General features: G+C 36.3%; 1 protein-coding gene across 3 annotated transcripts in view; it reads right to left on the bottom strand.

The window, feature by feature from the left end:
• LOC6046975 (dopamine receptor 2) overlaps positions 1-16,059 on the bottom strand; it is a 246,095-nt gene extending 230,036 nt beyond the window's left edge. For all 3 annotated transcript variants that reach the window (XR_005279073.1, XM_038266818.1, XM_038266819.1), the window contains exon 1: positions 14,980-16,059. The gene's annotated coding sequence lies outside the window, so the exon portion shown is untranslated. The remainder of the gene's footprint in view (positions 1-14,979) is intronic.
• Positions 16,060-22,527: the final 6,468 nt, after the last annotated feature.

The raw sequence follows: 22,527 nt of genomic DNA on the forward strand, positions 1-22,527 counted from the left end.
AATCAGTTCACAGAGCGTCGTGATTTACGTGCTTTAGCAGCTATTAGCAGTGGGGTGGGATGTACTATTCTCTGTGTGTGTGTGAAAATCTGGAGGAGATTCAGGAGTGGTTGAATATTACCTCGGGAGTATCTTGCTTGGAAGTTTACCCTCGCTTTGAAGAACATTTTGCTAGAGAGAAATTATGGTTTTTTTTATATGAACCAATCGCCAGTATCAATATTTAATTTGAAAAAGTAATCACTACATGGGTCATTCCATCTGAAGCGGAACAGCATTTGAAAATTACCATCTCCGATTCTGCCCAAATTTGGCAGAGCTGTTGAGACTATCAAAACATGTAAAAATCCCGAATTTCATCCAAATCGGACCAACCCCTCCATTTTTGTATCCTCCCAAAAACAACGACTTTTTGGCGATTTTTGAGCGAAACCCCTATCTTCAAACGACGATAACTCAGGAACCACAAATCTTAGAGGGTCGGTCTTAGACTAAATTTTGAAGGAAATTGGACGTAGAATCCATTTCCGTGATCAAAACTGTATTGCGAAATTGAAAACTTTAAATGGCCGTATCTCAAAACCAGGGCTGTGGAGTCGGAGTCGGAGTCGGAGCCGGAGTCAGTGGAGTCGGGTCTTTTTGGGGAGCTGGAGTCGGAGTCGGAGTCGGAGTCGTCAAAACTCGAGCAGCTGGAGTCGGAGTCGGAGCCGGAGTCGGCTAAATTTTATGAGCTGGAGTCGGAGTCGGAGTCGGAGCCGAAGATTTCTGATAACCCGGAGTCGGAGTCGGAGTTATTTTAAATTCAACAAAAAATATGTTTTTTTTTATTGTTCAGTTATCCAAAACATCTTATATTTTTAATTGATTTATCAGATGCCATTATGTTTTTGAAGCTTTTTATTGTGATTGGAAAGCTCTGATTGTGTTATTACACTATAATCACTAAATGATAACCTCTTACCCAAGTATGTAGTATCATAATTTAAAAAATTATTTAAAAAATATTGGTTATGTCATCTTTTACCCCGATAGCGAATGTCTTGGAGGTTTTAAGTTAAATCATTTTTTAGGAAAAAAATACGAGGTACATAAAAAGATTAAAAATTGCAATCACTGTTTTTTGGAAATCGAAAAAGAGTCACTGACAGTTTAACTTTTGTTACAAATAATCAACGATAATAACAATCTCTTACTTGGAACTCAGCATGCGCATTTTGTATATAACTGAGTACAGGAAAATCAAAGTGTTGCATTTAAAATAATTGAAACTAACAAAAAATATTAATAGAAGTTGCAACTAATTTTGAAATAATCATTGATTGTTGATATTGATGTTGATTTTAGGTAAACTATTTTGATATCGTTGCATATTATCGTTGAACAAATCTCAACAAATTATCAACTGGTACGAATTTCCTCATACTGTATACACTAAATCCCCTAAATACGCTCCCCCCGATTGCGCCACCCCCGTTTTGCGCCCCCGAATTGCGCTCAAACCCCGAAATAACGCTCCCCCCAAATAACGCTCTTATTGGCGCTTATGTGGATGGCCCCTTATCCGTGTTTTGTGGATGACCCCTTATGCAAATGTTTCATTTATATGTAAAAAAAAGTGCATTTAAAAAGAAAACCCCATTTTACGCCAAAACCCCGCAATAACGCTCCCCCGATTTGCGCTCAAACCCCGAAATAACGCTCCCCCGAATTGCGCTCTCCCCCGGTGTGCGCCCCCCCAAAAAGAGCGCACATGGGGGATTTAGTGTATCCCACGCCAATATAACGGAAGGTGATTATCATTGCAAATCAATGTACTTAAAAAAAATGGAATACTTGTGACCTAGAAAATATTTTACTTGTGGATATTGGTTTTGCCTTCCTCACTGAGGTAATGCTTTAATCCTGCTCTAAAATGAACTTCGTATAAAAACGTCGTAGACCCACCTTCATGTATACATATCGACTCAGAATCGAAAACTGAACAAATGTCTGTGTGTATGTGCGTGTGTGTATGTGTGTGTGTATGTATGTATGTGACCAACAAACTAGCTCATGTTTCTCGGCACTGGCTGAACCGATTTGACCCGAACTTGTTGCATTCGACTTGGTTTAGGGTCCCATAGATCGAGTTTTATACAGATTGAAGTTTCGATAAGCAGTTCAAAAGTTATGTATAAAAATGTGTTTTCACATATATTTGGATCTCACTTAAATGTATGTAAACTATGTCCGGATCCACCATCCGACCCATTGTTGGTTAGGTTATCAAAAGACCTTTCCAACGAGTGCAAAACATTGAAGATCTGGCAACCCTGTCTCGAGATATGGCCACTTAAGTGATATTGATGTACTTTTTTGAAGCCGGATCTCACTTAAATGTATGTGTACTATGTCCTGATCCACCATCCGACCCATTGTTGGTTAGGTTATCAAAAGACCTTTCCAACGAGTGCAAAACATTGAAGATCTGGCAACCCTGTCTCGAGATATGACCACTTAAGTGATATTGATGTACTTTTTTGAAGCCGGATCTCACTTAAATGTATGTAAACTATGTCCGGATCCATCATCCGAACCATCGTTGGTTAGGTTATCAAAAGACCTTTCCAATGAGTCCAAATCATTGAAGATCTGGCAACCCTGTCTCGAGATATGGTCACTTAAGTGATATTGATATACTTTTTTTTCAATTCAATTCAATTCGGTTTTATTGGTGAATAATCAAGATACAATAAGTTCTTTTGAGGTACATAACAGAGTTTTGGAGTTCCTTACAGCTGTGTGTCACATCATAATTCATTTTGGAACAGTTATTGCTTGTAAATAAAGGTGTCACCAAAAGTAAGAAAAAAAATAATAAAAAACTTACTAAAATTGCAAGGGAAAGAGGATAGAAATAGAAAAAGCTTAAAACTAGATCACAGTTTTTTATCCTTTATAGATGTGCTTGATCATCAGCTCCCCAAGGGCCAGGAATTGCTCCGCCTTGTTACGGCAGGTCCGAAACCGCGTCATCATCTCCTGCGAGAGCAAAGAACTCTGGCAGGGTAAAGAGATCTTCTCCGGTAACTTCTTGCTGGGCCGTATTGCCACTGCCGGCAGCGACCACGCTGGCGAACGATCGCCCCCATCCAGGAGGGAACGCTGAGTTGTCCGCTGGAACCGTACGATGACCAGCTGCCGGCACGGTTTCGCTCGTACTTCGCTGAGGAGGGTGGGACGCTGCTGCTTTCTTCTTCCTCTTTCCTGCTCCTCGAGGTAATTTTTCCGTGCGCTGCATCCACGGTAGTTGCTGGTATGGTTACCTCCGCAGTTGGCGCACTTGATGCGCGCCTTCGTTTGCTCTGCCTTGTCCCCCAAGTCCGCTTTGCACGGCAGTGCACACGCCTCAGAGAGGTGTGATTCACCGCACTTCACACAGCGGGGCGGAAGGTTGCAGTTCCGCGAGCCGTGGCCGAATTTCTGGCAACGGTGGCATTGTGCTGCGTCCGACGGGTTCTTTGAGTAGAACCGCCAGTTTACCCAAAACCCGTCCAACGCCTTAGTTCGCCGCAGGTCTTGAATTTTGACGGTGCCGCGGTCGAAGTACAACAGGTACAGGGTGTGTGTACCTGTGACTGTAGTCTTCCGCGAGAGCACTTTTATGTCACGTGGCGTTATTCCAGCACCCGAGAGGTCCTTCTTGAGGTCGGAGATCGGGCGGTCTTGGTACCCCTGCAAAACGACCTTAACGGCAGTCTTTTGCACGGGGTCGAATGTGTAAAACTTGAAGTTTTGACGCTTCAATTTCTCCACAACCAGGTCGAAGTTCTTTTCGTCAAAAGTGTAAACTTGCACTGACGACTTACCGATTTTGAGACAATATCCGAGGCCTTCCAGCAACTCGTCAACATCGTCCGCCAACGTGTCCAAAACAAAAATTGGAGGTGGTCTACGTTCCTTTGGAGAATTGTTCTTTTTTGGCATCGACACTTTCTTCCGTGCACGCCCGTCATCGTCGTCGTCGTCGGTAGTGCTGCTACCGTCGGTGTTGTTGTTTTCTTCGTCGTCGCTCAGCATCTGGAACTCGTTCCTGATGGGGATGTTGGCGGATGTTGATGTGCCACTGGTCGTGGCACCGGAAGTACCGGAACGGGTTCGCACTGGTGATCTCGGAACGTATCCGGGATGTAGATACTTTTTGTCGATTCCATCTGCGCTCACGCTCCCCTGCGCGATGGCGGCCGACACGGCGTTTGTTTGTTTACCTTTTTGCACACGGCCGGTAGACGAACTTCGCGGGTTTTTCGAGGCCGCACTCGAACTGCCACGGCCACGGCCGGCCTTAGGCATGCTGGTGGAGCAAACTCGCGGGTAATCACAATCAACTACGGCGAAAAATTTCGAAAAGACGATAGAGCACAGAGCACTTGACTGCTGCTTGCTCTCGTGCGTACACGGAGGTCTGATATACTTTTTTGAAGCCGGATCTCACTTAAATGTATGTAAACTATGTCCGGGTCCATCATCCGACCCTTTGTTGGTTAGGTTATCAAAAGACCTTTCCAACGAGTGCAAAACATTGAAGATCTGGCAACCCTGTCTCGAGATATGGCCACTTAAGTGATATCGATGTACTTTTTGGAAGCCGGATCTAAAAAATAGATGAAACTTGTGTACAGCCATTGTTATGAGGAAGGCTCCAACCACATAGGTGGATTAAGTTAGTTTTTTATAATATTTTAAGTTTTTTCATATATATTGATGGAGGCGCAAGATCATTCATAAAGCTTCGTTTTAGGGGAAGATTCACGAAGTATCGTGCGCCTCCTTTTTAAAGTATATAAAATTTTAAAATTAAAATAAATTAAAAATTTCCAGGGTAAAATATTTTTCATGTCACCGATATTTGAAAAGGACATCTTAAGCGTCCTTTCCACGAAGAAATTGTTTAGATTGCTTTGATGCATTGATTTGCAATAATAATCTCCTTCAGCCATGGCGTGATGTCCAGGTACGCCTTAAAAAAAAAGTTTCGTTTAAAACTGTCATTTAAAAAACGAGATGCCTGTCACTTTGCTTCTTATAAATGTCAGCCTGAAAGTGAGCAAATTGAATTGTAATGTCCAATAGATCGTTAAGGCCAGGTTTCTTTTAATTATTCATTCAAAAATAACAATTTAATATTTAAGAGGCAGTATTTGTAGATTCTGCTCGGTTTGTTCTAGAGGTCGTATCGAGGTGCTCCGATTTGGATGAATCTTTCAGGGTTTGTTTGTCTTTACATGAGATGAACTCATGCCAAATATGAGCCCTCTACGACAAAGGGAAGTGGGGTAAAACGGGCATTAAAGTTTGAGGTCCAAAACATATGAAAAATCTTAAAATTGCTCGCATTTCCGTAAAACTTCATCAATTCCAACTCTCTTAGATGCATTCGAATGGTCTTTTGAAGCCCTTCAAAATGTGCTATAGACATCCAGGATTGGTTTGACTTTTTCACATAGCTTTTGCAAATTACTGTTAAAAATGGATTTTTTTAAAACCTTAATATCTTTTTGCAACAGCCACCAACACCCATATTCCCATAGGTCAAAAGTTAGGGAATTTCATGGACTATAAGCCTACGGTATTAACTTTTTGGCCAATTGCAGTTTTTCTCATAGTTTTACGACTTTTCAAGAACAAACATTTTACAACATTGGTTTTTGCCATGTAGGCCTCCATAGCGGCACTTTTTGGTCTCAATTTTGTCATATTCGGAATCCTCGGACAATTTCACGTAAGTTAGAAGTATTGGAGTTGTAATATTGCTTTAAAAAATAATTAAATAAAACATTTTTGAAAAAAGAAATAGATCTTATTTACCCTATGCTCAATACGTCAAATGCTGTATCAAGTAGGCGAAAACTTGTTTTACCCTTAATCCGACAAAATGCTAAATAATATTTTAATTAATTCTAAATGGCATTTTTACAATCAAATTCAAAATTACAACACCTCAACCTAATGTAAAATTTTCTGAGGATTCCGAATATGTCAAAATTGAGACCAAAAAGTGCCGCTATGGAGGCCTACAGGGCAAAAACTAACGTTGTAAAATGTTTGTTCTAGAAAAACCGTAAAACTATGAGAAAAACTGCGATTGGCCAAAAAGTTAATACCGTAGGCTTATAGTCCATGAAATTCCCTAACTTTTGACCTATGGGAGTATGGGTGTTGGAGGCTGTTGGGAAAAGTTATTAAGGTTTTAAAAAAATCCATTTTTAACAGTAATTAGTAAAAGCTATGAGAAAAAGCCAAACCAATCCTGGATGTCTATAGCACGTTTTGAAGGGCTTCAAAAGACCATTCAAATGCATCTAAGAGAGTTGGAATTGATGAAGTTTTACGGAAATGCGAGCAATTTTAAGATTTTTCATGTTTTTTGGACCTCAAACTTCAAAGTCCGTTTTACCCCACTTCCCTTTGTCGTAGAGGGCTCATATTTGGCATGAGTTCATCTCATGTATAGACAAACAAACCCTGAAAGTTTCATCCAAATCGGAGCACCTCGATACGACCTGTTTCACATCGGTGAAAAACTCGCTCTTAAATTTATTAGCTTTGAAAAAAATATTTTCAAATTTGAAAAATACGTGGAGTCGGAGTCGGAGTCGGAGTCGGAGCCAACCATTTGTTGAAAGCTGGAGTCGGAGTCGGAGTCGGAGTCGGCTAATCTGAGAAAGCCGGAGTCGGAGTCGGAGTCGGAGTCGTTTGAAATATGACCCGATTCCGCAGCCCTGCTTTTTTTTCGGTTTAGGCTCTTTTCAAATGGAATTGCTGTATCACAAGCAAAGATCCAGAGTGAAATTTGTAAATAAATAATACAAAATAAATTATTCGCTCTGCAGCATTTCTCTTGCGTTCTTGATTGCGAGATTCCTTCTCAAAACTACACCCAAAACTTGGAAGCGCTTGTCCGAGAGGATAATGGTCTCGAACCGAGAGAATAGTGGCGCCATTTACGGACAGAACACAGCTTGAGATGGGCGAGAGAACTATTCTCTCGAGGTTCATTTGCAAAAAAAAGTTTAACTCTTAAAACAAAAAAACAAAATGTGTCGACTACGGAAATTGAACCAGGGACCTTTGACAGATTAACCTAATGACTTTTCCATCTCGGTCACCACAGCTTGGTGGCCAAATAGTGGTCAGAAGTCGATGTATGACACTTTTTGGAGTTTTATAGTTCCAATTAACGAATGAACTCATTTTGACTCTGGAATTGAGTTATTTCCATGTATTTATAGATTTTAACACAAATAACTCGCATAAGCATTTGGATGGTGTTAGCTCTGTCGAGCTTCAGTGACCAATTTCTACACTGGCTTGCCGAGCGCGAGGTACCTCAGCTTGAATCGACAAGCCCCGCCCTGAATAAGTTTGCATTAATCGGATTCAAACGTCATTCAGAACTTCCGAACCCTTGTCAAATGGACAACGACCCCGTGCGTATTTAGTTGGAAGCAACAGTATTCCGAATTTCATGCGTAGCTTACCTAGCCATGGTGGCGTAGTGGTTAGCATTTTTGTTTACCAATCCAAAGGGCGAGGGATCGAACCCCACCTCAAGTGACTTTGATTTTTCGTTCATATTCAGTAGAGTAGGAAGGGGGTGCAAAATATGCAAGGGGCAAAGATACGCACCGGTCTTTTTGATACTAATTTTTTTTACCGAAAACGACCATATTCGGGTTTTAATTAAAGAATTTTTGAAATTCCTCTTCTTCTTATGTTGTATCATTTGTTACAGATGTAAGCTTAATTACATTGCTTATAACTGAAAACAGAATATTTTTTTCAGTATGGTAGAAACCAGAATAGTAAATAAGCTTATGTAAATATGAAAACGAATCAAATCAAAATGCTGTCTAAGACAAACTTATGGGACATTGTTCGAATTTTCCGGTGAAAATATTTACGAAATTGACAAAAACCACGAAAAAAAAAACTATTTTTTCAACATTTATATTTTTAAAACCGCTATATCTTTACAAAGATTGCACATAGGACAATGGCCAAGAGACTTTTATGTAAAATTGTCTAGGGAATCGATTTCCACTATTGGTTCTTAATAATTTTGGCGTTGAGACCACTTAAAAAATGGTTTGCTATTGTTTTAGGAGAAACATACCATCCTGCACTTTTTGTGATTCTTTTGGTAACATCTTAAAACATAAAAATTGAAAAATTTCATCTAAGTGACGTGTTTTTTTTCTTTCGATGTATTTTTTTAGAAAGCCCGTCTAATTTCCTACAAGTTTGTCTTTGACCACTTTTTGATACAATGAAACGGCTTCGAGATACAGTAATTTTCAAATCACAAAATACAAAAATGTTTAAATAACTCTTCTCAAATGTTCTATTCTCCATATACACAAAAGGGCTTATATAGGCCTAGGATAACATGTCTACAATGTTTCATTGAGATCGGAGAGGGTCGGGTACAAAAGTATCAGAAAAGTTTTCGATTTGAGCTGGAATTGCTCTTTGTTTTTTTTTCAATTAAAAATACGTTTTTCCCGAAATTCTGAGTACGCCATCAAATTGGGCGTCCAATTTCACATAGAAGTCCCTTTGACACCAAATTTCTATCTCACATTTTTTAAAACAGTGGCAAAGTCACATGTAACAAGTCGAACTCTAAAAAGTTCTTAAATATCAAGAGCTCTTCTTTTCAGTGCTCTTTATAGATCAAAAAGTGGATGAAAATGTTTTTTTGGACAAAACTGAAATATTGAGTTATATTTTTTCAAAAAGATTCAGGTTCAAGTCTCTATTTCCAACTTTGTACCATTTCAATACAATTCCTTCGATCTTCGTGTGAGATTGGGTCGACCTTAAAGCAGTTGGCAATTAATGTAGAATTGATCACATTATTTTTTTAAACAAATTCCACCATGTTTTGAGAAAATTTCATTGAAATTAAAGTTTATAGTTTTTCTGTATCATTTGGACGGTTCACCAGGAATTCTTCAACAATGAAAATCGGAAATTAAATTTAGTCCAGCGTGTCAATTGTCAATACTAACCCACAATCCTGATACTGCTCTTGCCCCTGCTGCCATTGTTCGTCCAATTCTGCAGCAATAATTAATCTAACAAAGATCGTCTTCCCTGGAACTGACCAAAAACCACCACCAGGAGTGCAACCGTAATTTTCCCGAACAAGAAAATCCATCGTTTCGAACTAAACCCCGTTTCCCTTCCCAAACCGGCAGGACACACATCCCGAAAGCAAATTACATAAAATCCAGAGCTCAGGTTCTGATGACGGTGACTCGGCGTGTACCTCTGCTCTGACTACCAAATTGTGGAACACGACCGTGGCTCGAACGAAACGAATCGAACTTGGTTTGGGTTTTCGTGTGATTCAAGTTTCGAACCAGAAATTTTAGCTCAATTATTTCAACATGGCGAAGGTAAAGTTTTTCGCCCCTGCTCCTCCCGTCTCACCCGCACCCTTTCAGGTGACATAAAGGGAAATTTGGTTCGATTGGAAACCAACTTTTGCTTTGGTGGATTACTTGGAGTTGGGACCATTTCCAAAGGAGAAAGGGGTTGAATTTCTAGAGTTCGATTTCGATTTGAAACGCAGATCCCCGGCAAGGATTAAAATAAGGTAAACAAGTGTAAGACGAGTTCACTTAAAGTTGGGAAAACAATTTTTGGGACAAGTATTTAGATTCCTGGAAGGATTAAAGGAGTTCGATCAAATTTATCGGGAAGAGGTTGAAACCACCGCAGTCTAAGCCGCACTTTCTATCGTGTTTTGAATAAATATTGTCCCATGCCGTGATGGCTGTGCGGTCCAGGCATCACCAGTAACTACAGAAGGCCAAAGTGATTTCGAAGGTTGGCACAGTTGTCTTGCCTTTAAAATACAACATTGATTAAAAACTCTTCCAACCTTACCTTCAAGGACCTTGCCAAACCGACAGCCGTGTCGGCTGTCAACTGTACTGTGACAAAGGCATAGAGACACTGCCAAGTTGGGTCCATTGATTGACTGATTGTCCCCTGTCGTCTACCGGTCTCGGATTACGTAATCCAGGCCCAGCCCCTCGTCTTCGTCGTCGTCGTGGTCGTTTTCCCATGTTCTGGGACGACACTTGACAGGCAAAGACGACGGCGACGACGACGGTTAAGGAAACCGATACGCATTATTATGAATAATCTGGCGTGTTGGCGCCCCATGTGCTGGGAAGAGGGGGGAATCTCTCCTCATCATTTTGAAAAGGGACACCTTAAAATGTTGGTTGAATGGGCCAGGGCTTTGAAATTTCAGTTATATTTTCGAATTTCCGCCTCAGTTTGGACGTATGTTGGTGAGATCAGTAGAGAGTTCATTAATTTAAATAAAAATAAAGAGTACCGTAAACCGGGGTGACTTTGATAGGATTTCAATTTGTTTTTAGAATATTTTAGGCCACACAAAGTCCATGCACTATTTTGGAAAAAAAGTTTTTTCAATAGTGTTTAGAAATACAGTTATGTTAAAAATTCTTAGTTTTAATTCCGGGGTGACTTTGATAGTCATAGTTTTTCTTGTTAAAAACATCATTAAGATGTTCAAACTTTATTTGTACGTTAAATGTACCATCACTAAAGTAGCTGATATAGTTTGTAAGAAAAAAAAATCTATGTTTATGTTAAGTTAACTATGTTTATAAGCTTTTTAACAAAATATTTGTAAATTTTAGGAAAAATTACTAAAAAGTCGGAATTTTGCCTGAAATTTGTTAAAACTAGTTTTGTTTATAAAATTATCGATTTATATAGCATTTTATACTGAATTCGAAGCACGAATCACAAGTTTTTACATTTTACATGAAATTTGTTCAACTGAAAATGCCTATAAATTTGGAGTTTTTTTTTACTGTGTTTCAAAAACATATATTATTTATTATTTACAATCTTATTTAACCTTCTCCTAGTGGAAAATTGTCCAAAGAATCCGAAAATGCATTCCGTTTTCCGATTAAAAATCATGATAATTGAGAAAATCATGACACTTTGAGAAGTTTAAAATAATGACTTCTATCAACATTTTCTTAACTATAGTAAACTAACTTTATAAACCTTTCAAAAATGTATGAAAAGTTCTTCTTGAGGTACTTTGAACACTTCTCTACCACGGTCAGTATGTTTCTGAACCATTCCTTACGTATTTTAAATGTACTCTTCATTTTGCGGAAAAATCGCAAACCTATCAATGTCACCCCGGCTATCAAAGTCACCCCGTTTTACGGTACCTCGGCAAAAAAATCATTCACCGACTCAACTTAACTTATGACAAGTTATTTCACAGCTTAGGGTTGAAAAAAGTTTTTAGGATTGATTTTTTTTACTTCTTTTATGAAACCTTGCCAATGTTTATAAAATTTTATTTGTTTCAAGGTCAGCTTTGGCTGTTTTTATAACTTACATTTCGTCTAGTGTCTTTCTTTCGAAAATTTACTTTACTTCTCTTGTTTTATAATTTTCTTATTTAATATTGAAGTATTCTAATGAGCATTTATTTTATTCACTTTATGTTTTTATCTGATAGTTTTTGACCACCAACTCCTATCGCTACCATTTGCCATTTTAGTTTTTTTTAATTTTTTCAATTTTTCTTGTTTTCACATTCTCTATAATGATACCATCGTCATTTAAATTGTAAAAAATGCGAGTCATTGTCTGGGACAAAACAAAAATTACACCATTCTTATTTTACATGAAATATAGAAAGTTTATCCCAGAAAAATACATTTTTAAAACATTGCCAAAGTTATGTAAACAGGTCGAACTTCAACCCTTAATTTTTTTTTAAATTTTAAGAGTTCCAAAAAAATTGTATTTAAAATTTGTACCAGCACATGAAAGATTACATACTGCCAAAATAATCTGTCATGCGAAATGTTTTATAATATTACCAGCTATTACAAGCCTTACCTGACAAACTTCGTTCTGCCTTTTTCGTTTGTTGACGTATAGCTTGTTTGCTTATTCAGCCTCTTGTGATAAAAATTTGAGTTTACGTAAATTTCCCATACAATCTGCAGATGCTCCGGAATCGGTCACATAGTGGCCAAAGTAGCAATTTCTTAGCATATAAACCTTCCTTGGGCTTATACGAACCCAACGCAACAAAGAGCGCTCCAATCCGACTTTCCGTTATCAACTGAAAAATATTTGCAACGGCCTTAATTCAAATTTTCAAATGTTTTCACAAGTTTTAGAAAGCCTTTGGAAATAGATAAATATATTTAGCAAGGAATTTCTAAAAGAACAATTCTAGAGTTTTTTTTAAAGGTCCTATCAACATATGAATTACTTGGGATCAACAGAAACCACGCAGGATTGCTAAAATTACTTTCAGCACATCGAGAAAAGTCTTTGGAATTGGATTGCAAAAAACCACGTGCTTGGCAATAGTGCGTCCATCCGGGGAATTTTCGACACAAAATTTCCGGAAATTCTCAACACAAAATTCCCGGGATTTATTTCAAAAACCGGGATATCTCGAATCCCGAGAATTTTTATATTTTGTACGGGAAAATCCGGGAATTAAACTTAAATATAATTTTAGCCTGGAAATTACATTAGCATTACAATTTTATAAGTTTGAACTTTTCTAAAATTTGACATAAATTGCTAACATTTTATTTGCTGTCATTTTTGTTTTTTAGACATCTTAAACCAATTTTCCAGCTGTTTTAGTCATGTCATATATATAGAAATAAATTAAAAATAAATATTTATAAGATGCTTATTTAATTTGAATCAGAAATGTGGTGCATACAAAATTCAAAGCACAACAGAGAACAGCAAAATAATGTTTGAGCTTTCTTAAAACTGCTATTGTTGTTTATTTATTGGTTGTTTAGATTGATGTAAAATAGTATTGAGCTAATTGTTTAGCTTTAAAGCTTGAAAAACATAACAAATATAAAAAGAACATGGATTTTATGACTTTTTCAAAAACTTCCCGGGAATAAATATTTTTCCCGTTTTCTGGTAAACTCAAAACCTGGGTAAATTGGACGTCCTACTTGGAAATCAACGAAAATTTTTTGTAAATATTAAAATCATTTAAAAGTCTGATTTTGGCGTTTGAGTGCATTTTAAATTCAAAAAACAACAAAGAACAAAAAAATCTTTAAAGCTATCTAAAAACTGCTATCCTTGTTTAGATTGATATTAATAGTATTGAGCTAATGGTATAATATTAAAGCATGAAAAACATATCAAATATAAAGAAAACATTGATTTTATGACGCTTTCAAAAATTTCTTGGGAATAGATATATTTTTTAAAAATATTTTTTTCCGTTTTCCGGGAAACTCAAAACGAAGTTTGAGTGCTTTTTCATCCGCATACATTTGAATTAGAAAGCATCCAAATTAGCGGGCATTCTGAATCCGCTCTGTACTTTTTTTTTCTTCACAACTTATTTTTATTAGGTCCTTTTAGGTGCTGCGACCATGTTAGGACCGAGGATCAAGAGTACAACAAATAATAAATAAAAATAATCCGCTCTGTACTTCTTAAACCCATAAAAGGCATCAAGCAAAAGCAAAACGCATTCTGCCGATTTCCCTTTAAAGAATTACTAGTAGTTACTTGAATTAATGGGAAATACACGAATTACTGAGTAACTATGAAATCACACGAATTACTACGGAATTATTAGGTTATTCCGGATTTACAGGAATTACTGCAGAATTGCGGAGCAATACTGGAATTACTGAATTACTTACTCAAAATCCGAATGATCCCTTACTAGCTATAACTTTGGTTTCTTACATGTAAAATTAATAGGCATCCAATAGGTTTATCAAAATTATCTTTTTAACCGTTATTTTTTATTATTTTATTATTTCTGAGGTATCAAATTATTCGCTCTACAGCATTGCCTTGGCGTTCTCGATTGCGAGATTTCTACTCGAAACTAGGTGTTCGAAGGCTTGATTGTTGAGGCAATTGCAAAGCTCTTTTTACACCTTAGCTTCCATCCACCCCGGGATTCGAACTGACGACCTTTGGATTGAGAGTCCAACTGCCTATCAGCGACTCCACCAGGACAGGACCCAGGGAGAAGACTCCTACACCTGGACTGAGCTAACGACCTAACCTTTTTTTTAGGTTAGTCCGGGGCCAAAATTTACTTCCCGTCCGACGGAAGGCGTGATCAGACAAATCTCGTCTCAAAATTTGCCACCGGGACCTTCTGGGATCGAACCCAGGCCGACTGGGTGAGAGGCAATCATGCTTACCCCTACACCACGGTCTACGGTCTATTTCTGAGGTATGCTTTCACAAAAAAGAATCATGCAATTACCAGGATTACTTGGATTATTAGAAATTATCAGGATTGCTCGGAATTACTCAGTAAATCTAGAACTACAGAATTACTTGATCAAGTTCCAAGTGATTCCGGATTAGTGACCAGTCTGACACGATGCTGGAAACCCCTTGCCGCACAATTTTCCCCTAATTCCAAACAATGGAATTCTGAGTTATATTTTTAAAGTAATTTAAGTGTAACATTTTTATAACATTCTGAACGATGCATGTTTTATAGAATCTGAGTAAGGAAAAGTTTCCAAGTAGCAAAAATCAGCTCTAAACGTTTCATACGAAAAAAAATGGTGAACAATTCAGCAGGTTTGACATGGTATTCATTTAGCACAGCTATTCTCAACCTTGTTCTAGGCCGGTACCCCCTGCCATGTAAATCAAGTAGGCCCGGTACCCCCGTTGAGTATCGCTGATTTAGCACATTTCATCGTAGCAAACTCTTTGAACCAATGAATTATTGACCATCATTTAACCATTTTCAGGCAGACAGTTACTTGAAAGAACTGCTGTGTAACTTGCTTGATTCTAGGGTTAAGTCATTAGACAGTCGAAAATAGTGGCTCAGTTGAATCGAATTGTATTTTATTTGTAATTAATCGTTACATTACTCACCTTCTTATTAAATGTTATCACTAAATTAACATCCAATTATCAGATAAATCCTCCGTTAACACTGTAGATTGTCACGGTACGTTTATTTTATGTCATCAAATTTCAATTCATAACAATTGTATCATCATTTGTATTTACACAAAATTTTCAGCAGCACCAACAAAATTTTCTCCATTATTTTTTACACAACTTAACACTTCAACAGACACGTTATGCGACAATTTTACACTTAAAATAATCCGGATTTTCCAATTGCTTGTACGTACATAGTTGAATCGAACTCAACCAAATTTGATTCACTCACTCGCCCACGTGCTTGTTTTCGACCATGTGAAAAGCTTCTTTCCTACGAAGCTTCAAATCCTCAAAACATTCCACGACTGATGAGTCGTTTGCACTGGGGGGAAATCCGCTTTATTTATTTATGACAGAGCCCAATTGCTTCTCCTGTGGGTCATCTGCGGGTACCGGAATTCAGCCACAACGCCTCCACTTCATTTACACTTTTGTGTGAACCCCTAGGTGTGTGTGTGTGTGTGTGTGTGTATGTGTGCACCCCAGGATTAGCACAAATCGCTACACAAAAAGGTGGCACTCATTGAAAGTCGTCCTTCCGCATGTGTGTGTCATCATAATGGTCATCACCACCAACTGGTCTCCACCACACCACACTCTTCACCAAACTGCTTTTCACCCTCCCAAAAGAGGATCCTCTTTTAGAGCACACTTTTTTTCTATTTCAAATCCTTTTGAGCGTATTTGTGTACGTATGTGTGTGTGTTTGTCCACTGGTATGTGACACACTAGACAAAAAAGCCCTCACACAAATCACCACTCATTCAGCACTTGGACCTCCGGCGGCAGGATTTGTCGGGAAACATCCGGTTTGCGCCGTCCACCCCCTGAGCCGTTTCCACCTGACCGGAACGCACTGTACTGCACAGCACAGAACAAGAAAATCCTAGTGAGAGCACTGTGTTCTGCCAAGCCCCGGAACCAACGCGTGTTATCGCAACCCCATCGCCGTGAGAACTGCCGCCAAAAAACCGTCCCGCCTGAAAGTAGGCAACCAAACCGCGGCAAGTGTGGCCAGCAATGCAAGCAAGCACGGCCACGAAGAAAGCCCGACGCATGATCAACGGAGGCCGTGACCGTGACACGACGACGAGGATGAACAGCTGAGAGCGAGCTTTCGGGATGAACACAAACAAACGAAGGCTTTTCCGGGAACGAAGCGAGTTCATCGGGAGGGATGTTTTGGATTGGGCAGTGGTGCCAGGGTGCAGTTTTCGGCAAGAAAAGACGGACAAAATAAATTTGCTCTTTCACCCACCTTTGAAATTTCCTCAAAAATGTGAGATTTGCATAGAAACAGCAACACAAAACTTTGATACCGTAAACCGGGGTGACTTTGATAGGATTTCGATTTGTTTTTAGAATATTTTCCAACAGGTAAGGTTTTTCTCAAGATTATTATTTTTTAAACATGTACTGGGGTAGGCCACACAAAGTCCATGCACTATTTTGGAAAAAAAAGTTTTTTCAATAGTGTTTAGAAAAATAGTTACGTTAAAAATTCTTAGTTTAAATTCCGGGGTGACTTTGATAGTCATAGTTTTTCTTGTTAAAATCATATTAAAGATGTTCAAACTTTATTTGTACGTTAAATGTACCATCACTAAAGTAGCTGATATAGTTTTTAAGGAAAAAAATCAATGTTTATATTTAGTTAACTAAGTTTATAAGCTTTTTATCAAAATACTAATAAATTTTACATAACATTGTTGAAAAGTAGGAATTTTTCCTGAAATTTGTTAAAACTAGTTTTGTTTATAAAATTATCGATTTATATTGCATTTTAAACTGAATACAAAGCACGAATCACAAGTTTTCACATTTTACATGAAATTTGTTCAACTGAAATTGCCTATAAATTTGGAGATTTTTTTTAATTGTGTTTCAAGGACGCATAATTTTTATTATTTACAAACTTATTTAACATTCTCCTAGTGGAAAATTGTCCAAAGAACCTGAAAATGCATTCCGTTTTCCGATTCAAAATCATGTTCATTGAGAAAATCATGACACTTTGAGAAGTTTTAAATAATGACTTTCATCAACATTTTCTTAATTATAGTTAACTAACTTTTGAAACATTTCAAAATTTTATGCTAAGTTCTTCTTGAGGTACTTTAAACACTTCTCTACCACGGTCAGTTTGATTCTGAACCATTCCGTACGTATTTTAATTGTACTCTTCATTTTGCAGAAAAATCGCAAACCTATCAAAGTCACCCCGGCTATCAAAGTCACCCCGTTTTACGGTATTACAATGCATTAAAACTTTTGGCGAGTTTATGAAATGAACATTTGAATAATAAGCCAAATTCTAAATTTTTGAATTCATTCAATCTCATATTAAAAAATTCTATCATTGCAAAGTTTTAACAATTAAAATTTTTAAATTCTATTAATGTAAACATCCTAAATTCAATAAAAAAAAACTTAAGTTCTTTATATAATAAAGATAATATTCTTAATCTCTAAAATCCTAAAACTGAAATTCTTAAAAAGAAACTTCTAGAATTTTCTGAATTTAATTATTTTTATGACTTTTTAATTTCCTTAAATTTCTTGAATTTTGGAAATTTCTTAAATATCTCGAATTTCCTCAATGTCTTTAGTGTCTTGAATTTCTTGAAAGTTTTCAATTTGTTGAATGTCTCCAATTTCTTGAATTTCTTAAATTTCTTGAATTTCTTGAATTTATTGAAATATTTGAATATCTCGAAATTCTTAAATTTCTTAAATTTCTTGAATTTTTTGAATTTCTTGAATTCCTTGAATTCCTTGAATTTCTTGAATTTCTTGAATTTCTTGAATTTCTTGAATTTCTTGAATTTCTTGAATTTTTGAATTTCTTGAATTTCTTGAATTTCTTGAATTTCTTGAATTTCTTGAATTTCTTGAATTCTTGAATTTCTTGAATTTCTTGAATTTCTTGAATTTCTTGAATTTCTTGAATTTCTTGAATTTCTTGAATTTCTTGAATTTCTTGAATTTCTTGAATTTCTTGAATTTCTTGAATTTCTTGAATTTCTTGAATTTCTGGAATTTCTTGAATTTCCTGAATTTCTGGAATTTCTTGAATGTCTTGAATTTCTTGAATTTCTTGAATTTCTTGAATTTCTTGAATTTCTTGAATTTCTTGAATTTCTTGAATTTCTTGAATTTCTTGAATTTCTTGAATTTCTTGAATTTCTTGAATTTCTTGAATTTCTTGAATTTCTTGAATTTCTTGAATTTCTTGAATTTCTTGAATTTCTTGAATTTCTTGAATTTCTTGAATTTCTTGAATTTCTTGAATTTCTTGAATTTCTTGAATTTCCTGAATTTCCTGAATTTCTTGAATTTCTTGAATTTCTTGAATTTCTTGAATTTCTTGAATTTCTTGAATTTCTTGAATTTCTTGAATTTCTTGAATTTCTTGAATTTCTTGAATTTCTTGGATTTCTTGAATTTCTTGAATTTCTTGAATCTCTTGAATTTCTTGAATTTCTTGAATTTCTTGAATTTCTTGAATTTCTTGAATTTCTTGAATTTCTTGAATTTCTTGAATTTCTTGAATTTCTTGAATTTCTTGAATTTCTTGAATTTCTTGAATTTCTTGAATTTCTTGAATTTCTTGAATTTCTTGAATTTCTTGAATTTCTTGAATTTCTTGAATTTCTTGAATTTCTTGAATTTCTTGAATTTCTTGAATTTCTTGAATTTCTTGAATTTCTTGAATTTCTTGAATTTCTTGAATTTCTTGAATTACTTAAATTTCTTGATTTTCTTGAATTTCTTGAATTTCTTGAATTTCTTGAATTTCTTGAATTTCTTGAATTTCTTGAATTTCTTGAATTTCTTGAATTTCTTGAATTTCTTGAATTTCTTGAATTTCTTGAATTTCTTGAATTTCTTGAATTTCTTGAATTTCTTGAATTTCTTGAATTTCTTGAATTTCTTGAATTTCTTGAATTTCTTGAATTTCTTAATTTTCTTGAATTTCTTGAATTTCTTGAATTTCTTGAATTTCTTGAAATTGTTGAATTTCTTAAATTTCTAAAATTTTCAGGATTCATGATTTCATGATTTTCTTGAATATTTAGATTTACTTGAATTTCTAAAATTTCATGACCATTTTAAATTTCACGAATTTCTTGAATTTGAAAAATTGTAAAATTTGTAAAGTTTCTAAAATTTGTAAAATTTGTAAAATTTATAAAATTTGTAAAATTTGTAAAATTGTTAAAATTTGTAAAATTTGTAAAATTTGTAAAATTTGTAAAATTTGTAAAATTTGTAAAATTTGTAAAATTTGTAAAATTTGTAAAATTTGTAAAATTTGTAAAATTTGTAAAATTTGTAAAATTTGTAAAATTTGTAAAATTTGTAAAATTTGTAAAATTGTAAAATTTGTAAAATTTGTAAAATTTGTAAAATTTGTAAAATTTGTAAAATTTGTAAAATTTGTAAAATTTGTAAAATTTGTAAAATTTGTAAAATTTGTAAAATTTGTAAAATTTGTAAAATTTGTAAAATTTGTAAAATTTGTAAAATTTGTAAAATTTGTAAAATTTGTAAAATTTGTAAAATTTGTAAATTATTTTACGTTGTAAACATTGTAGAATTGGTAATTTTTTATTAATTTGTTCATCCTTTTTTTGAGAAAAAGTGTGCATTGTTCAAAAACACAATAAAGTTTAAAAAATTGCCTAGTATCACTCATATTTAACTTATTTTTACAAATCATGATGAAGATTCATAATGATCAATCGCTCACATTTCAAGCCATAAATTAATGTGCATTCAAAAATACAGCTTCGCAGTACACTAAACAAAACCACATTTTCCCAGGAAGCCGGACGCGGCGCCGGAAACGCAAAAGTCTTCATAAAATATTTATCCAAACCGCTCCATTATTGTGAATGAGGAGGCATTCCCAGCATGAGTTTATCTTTTTTCTTTCGCTGTTTTTTTCCTCACAGTTTCCGCACACTTTTCAACACCTCCTTCGCTTAAATCGCACTCACACAAACTCACGCACCTAAGGAGAAGCCGATTGCTTTCTTTTTTTGCTCCTCTTTTTCGTTTACTGCTGTAAAGCCTCCATAGTGTGGGTCTGCTTTCACAAATCGACTCCACTTAGATGATATCCTTCCTGCTATTCCTCTGAATCTTCCTCCTCGACCACGTGTGCCGGGTGGCCACATCCACATCCGCAGATCTGCGTACACGGTGAATATTTACTTCGATGCCAATGTTGTCAATTATGAGGTTGGTGTCGTTTTTTTTCTTTCAATTAGTATAACTCAACTCAACTCAACTCAACTCAACTCAACTCAACTTAACTCAACTCAACTCAACTCAACTCAACTCAACTCAACTCAACTCAACTCAACTCAACTCAACTCAACTCAACTCAACTCAACTCAACTCAACTCAACTCAACTCAACTCAACTCAACTCAACTCAACTCAACTCAACTCAACTCAACTCAACTCAACTCAACTCAACTCAACTCAACTCAACTCAACTCAACTCAACTCAACTCAACTCAACTCAACTCAACTCAACTCAACTCAACTCAACTCAACTCAACTCAACTCAACTCAACTCAACTCAACTCAACTCAACTCAACTCAACTCAACTCAACTCAACTCAACTCAACTCAACTCAACTCAACTCAACTCAACTCAACTCAACTCAACTCAACTCAACTCAACTCAACTCAACTCAACTCAACTCAACTCAACTCAACTCAACTCAACTCAACTCAACTCAACTCAACTCAACTCAACTCAACTCAACTCAACTCAACTCAACTCAACTCAACTCAACTCAACTCAACTCAACTCAACTCAACTCAACTCAACTCAACTCAACTCATTGTAAATTTTACTAATCATCTCAACCTTATTTTTAACGACTAGCCTCCAACCAACGTCCTTGCTGAAGGATGCAGGCAGATGCATGACCAAGGACAAGGTCTCCTGGCTTGTGTCGGTTGCAAGAGAAAAAAAAGAGTGAAAAAAAAGCTCATGCAAGGTTTGTTTCAGCGAATAAGCAATAAAGTAGCACTAGACTGGCCCTATATTGGCAGGCTCTTTCGCACCTCTTTGCGACTTGAATTGAATGTGGTAGTGTATTCAAACACAGACACTTTCATATCGTTGCTGCGTTGTCGTCGTCGAGGGCCATTAGAAAACTAGGCCAACTCATGGCCTCCTATGCTCAGTCACTGAAAAGTGGAGCTTTTCATTCATTTGGATCTTTTTTTTCTCTTCTTTTTTTCTTTTCTGTGGTTTGCGCAAGCTTTTCCGGCTTCTGAGAAGGGCAAACGGAAACGGAGGCGAAGTGCTGCTGGGTGCTTAGTAGAGCATAATTGCTGTTTGAGTTATAAAATCATTCTAGAAAGAAATTATCTTGTTTAAAGATTGGATTTTCTTTAATATGAGTTAAAAAAATTTCTTCGTTCGTTTTATGGTGAAACTCATTATAATTTTTTTTCATTTAAGTTGCTTTCCTTAATCTTCTTAATTTATCTATTTTTCTTACAAAAAATAGAAAAAAAAGTATGTCGCAACCTCAATGTTATATAGCCTTAGTTTGTGTTAATAAAAGAACTTTACAAGCATCGACCCATGTTGTGGCGTTGCGCGGGGCTATGTTAAATTATGCAATTTAAAATTAATTCATTCAGTGACACCAAAGCAGCTGGGTTTTTTTGTTTGCACACTTTCACAAAACAAAAGAATCTATGCAATGAGCGTCGTGAAATTCACGCCATGTGAGCTTTTCCCGTCACTTTACGCTTTTTTGCTTAAGAAATTGTATGTAAATTAAACAATTTTGAGTCACGAAATTGCTCAAAAACTACTCCTCGTAGTAACGCACCAGCAAAAATTCCAAGCGGGCAAAAAACAACAACTTTATCAATGTTCAAGATTTTGCTGCGTCGGAAAAGTTTTCCACTCCTCTTCCCCTCCGGCGGCACGTCTTGCCGAAAAGGACTTTTCCAAATCTCGATTTTGTTATTCCTCCCAATTTCCTTGTTCCACTTTAGTAAAGTGAGAAAATTCACGTTTTCACTCTCTGGCTGCTGCTGCTGCTTGTCTAGTTTTCCCTACAGTAAAAGTTTCGCCCAGCTGGAAGTTTGTCGTAATCTGGATTGAATCATATCATTCAGCTGCAGCAAATCTGGCTGGCCGAAGGAAAACTTTGTCCCCGGGAAACATCTCGGAAAACTCCATGCCGGAAGTTGTTCCGAGAAGATTTTGTCTGTGTGATTGCTTCGTGCCTGTTCTGGTTGCTAGAACGAAAGTCAATTTTTGTATGAGGGTAATTCTCCGCCAACTCACACAGCAGTTGCCCCGACCCCTCTTCGATTTGCGTGAAACTTTGTCCTAAGGGGTAACTTTTGTCCCTGATCACGAATCCGAGGTCCGTTTTTTGATATCTCGTGACGGAGGGGCGGTACGACCCCTTCCATTTTTGAACAT

The sequence above is a fragment of the Culex quinquefasciatus genome, chromosome 1 (assembly GCF_015732765.1).
Source record: "Culex quinquefasciatus strain JHB chromosome 1, VPISU_Cqui_1.0_pri_paternal, whole genome shotgun sequence".
NCBI classification, from domain to species: domain Eukaryota; kingdom Metazoa; phylum Arthropoda; class Insecta; order Diptera; family Culicidae; genus Culex; species Culex quinquefasciatus.